The 2,675-nt window shown below is 50.2% G+C and overlaps 2 non-coding genes across 2 annotated transcripts; both read right to left on the bottom strand.

Moving 5' to 3' along the window:
- Window positions 1-342: 342 nt before the first annotated feature.
- LOC123868604 lies at window positions 343-499 on the bottom strand. The gene has a single exon (XR_006796684.1). It is a non-coding gene; the product is annotated as a 5.8S ribosomal RNA (ribosomal RNA).
- A 273-nt stretch (window positions 500-772) lies between these two features.
- Window positions 773-2,675, bottom strand: LOC123868594. Its single transcript, XR_006796674.1, has one exon. It is a non-coding gene; the product is annotated as a small subunit ribosomal RNA (ribosomal RNA).

Consider the following 2,675-nt stretch of genomic DNA (forward strand, 5'->3'; position numbering starts at 1 on the left):
TACGATCTACCGATTTGCCGTAAACGGAAGGGTCGGTCGATCGAGCTGGTCGTTAGTGCGACACCGCACGAGGGGGGTTCCATCTGTCCTTCTCTGTGCGTGTGCACATTGCGCGCACACGCACACGAGGGGACACGATGGACGGCACCACGGTTTTTACACGGAGATGGACTGCGAGAGGAACCGTAGGCGCTCGAACGACACGAAAATTCTATTTTTAAACGGACCGATCCGAGGGATATATTAATTCTCAGTTAATAGTCGCCCCCCGTGTCACGGAATCCGCCACGTGTCCACCACAACATGTGTGTGTGGACAGTGTGGTTTTTGTTTTTATGCAGCCGGCCCTCAGACAGGAGTGGTCCTGGATGTTTCTCCACGGACCGCAATGTGCGTTCGAAATGTCGATGTTCAAATGTGTCCTGCAGTTCACACTATGACGCGCAGTTAACTGCGTTCTTCATCGACCCGCGAGCCAAGTGATCCACCGTCCAGGGTAATAGTTTATTATTTAATAACAATAATAATAATATATTTTGTATTTGTGTATTGATATCAATAATTGTTGTGTCGAGAGTGAGGACCGCCCGCGCGACACGCCCGCCCGCCCGCCCGCACGCACGGGGCGGGGCGGGGCGGGCCACGCGCGGCCGGTCGCAAGTCTCATGTTGTGTGAGAATATTTGCTTGTTGGTTTGGTGGTGTCTTTAACAACATATACTACTATGTACGCGCGCGCGCGATGTACGTGTGCGTTTAGTGTACGTGTACGTTAATGATCCTTCCGCAGGTTCCCCTACGGAAACCTTGTTACGACTTTTACTTCCTCTAAATGATCAAGTTTGGTCAACTTCCCAGCAACGCCGACGGCCGTGAAGCCACCGCGTGTCGGTCCGAAGACCTCACTAAATCATTCAATCGGTAGTAGCGACGGGCGGTGTGTACAAAGGGCAGGGACGTAATCAACGCGAGCTTATGACTCGCGCTTACTAGGAATTCCTCGTTTATGGGGGATAATTGCAAACCCCAATCCCCAGCACGAAGGAGTTTCAACGGGTTGCCCGGGCCTCTAGGCCAGGGAGAACATGCTGATTCCTTCAGTGTAGCGCGCGTGCGGCCCAGGACATCTAAGGGCATCACAGACCTGTTATTGCTCAATCTCGTGCGCCTCGAAGACGCCGGTCCCTCTAAGAAGAATTTTAATACGCCGCCAGTGAGTTGCTCGACCGAAATCGTGCACACCTAAATGACGACGCCTATTTAGCAGGCTAGAGTCTCGTTCGTTACCGGAATTAACCAGACAAATCGCTCCACCAACTAAGAACGGCCATGCACCACCACCCACCGAATCAAGAAAGAGCTGTTAATCTGTCAATCCTTCCGGTGTCCGGGCCTGGTGAGATTTCCCGTGTTGAGTCAAATTAAGCCGCAGGCTCCACTCCTGGTGGTGCCCTTCCGTCAATTCCTTTAAGTTTCAGCTTTGCAACCATACTCCCCCCGGAGTCCAAAATCTTTGGTTTCCCGGAAGCTGCCCGCCGAGCCATTGTAGTAACGTCGGCGGATCGCTAGATGACATATTTACGGTTAGAACTAGGGCGGTATCTAATCGCCTTCGAACCTCTAACTTTCGTTCTTGATTGATGAAAACACCTTTGGCAAATGCTTTCGCTGATGTTCGTCTTGCGACGATCCAAGAATTTCACCTCTAACGTCGCAATACGAATGCCCCCAGTTATCCCTATTAATCATTACCTCGGAGTTCTGAAAACCAACAAAATAGAACCGAGATCATATTCTATTATTCCATGCACGAAATATTCAAGCGGCATTTTGAGCCCGCTTTGAGCACTCTAATTTGTTCAAAGTAAAATTGTCGGCCCACCTCGACACTCAATAAAGAGCACCGCGATAGGATTTTGATATTGAACCGGCGTGTTACCGCCGGCTCACCGACGATATGCTCCGCAAACGTGTCAGTATCACCGCGGATGCGGTGCACCGACAGCGCGGCGCACAAATGCAACTACGAGCTTTTTAACCGCAACAATTTTAGTATACGCTATTGGAGCTGGAATTACCGCGGCTGCTGGCACCAGACTTGCCCTCCAATTGTTCCTCGTTAAAATATTTAAAGTGTACTCATTCCGATTACGAGGCCTCGTAAGAGTCCCGTATCGTTATTTTTCGTCACTACCTCCCCGTGCCGGGAGTGGGTAATTTGCGCGCCTGCTGCCTTCCTTGGATGTGGTAGCCGTTTCTCAGGCTCCCTCTCCGGAATCGAACCCTGATTCCCCGTTACCCGTGACAACCATGGTAGTCGCAGAAACTACCATCGAAAGTTGATAAGGCAGACATTTGAAAGATGCGTCGCCGGTACTGGACCGTGCGATCGGCAAAAGTTATCCAGATTCATCAAAAGTAACGACTTCGGACGCGAGGCCCTCCGTCGATTGGTTTTGATCTAATAAAAGCACTCGTCCCATCACTGGTCGGAGTTCTGATTGCATGTATTAGCTCTAGAATTACCACAGTTATCCAAGTAACTGAGTAAGATCTAAGGAACCAAAACTGATATATTGAGCCATTCGCGGTATCGCCTTAATACGGCTTGCACTGAGACATGCATGGCTTAATCTTTGAGACAAGCATATAACTACTGGCAGGATCAACCAGGGA

Source organism: Maniola jurtina, chromosome 9 (genome assembly GCF_905333055.1).
Source record: "Maniola jurtina chromosome 9, ilManJurt1.1, whole genome shotgun sequence".
In the NCBI taxonomy this organism is placed as follows: Eukaryota; Metazoa; Arthropoda; class Insecta; order Lepidoptera; family Nymphalidae; genus Maniola; species Maniola jurtina.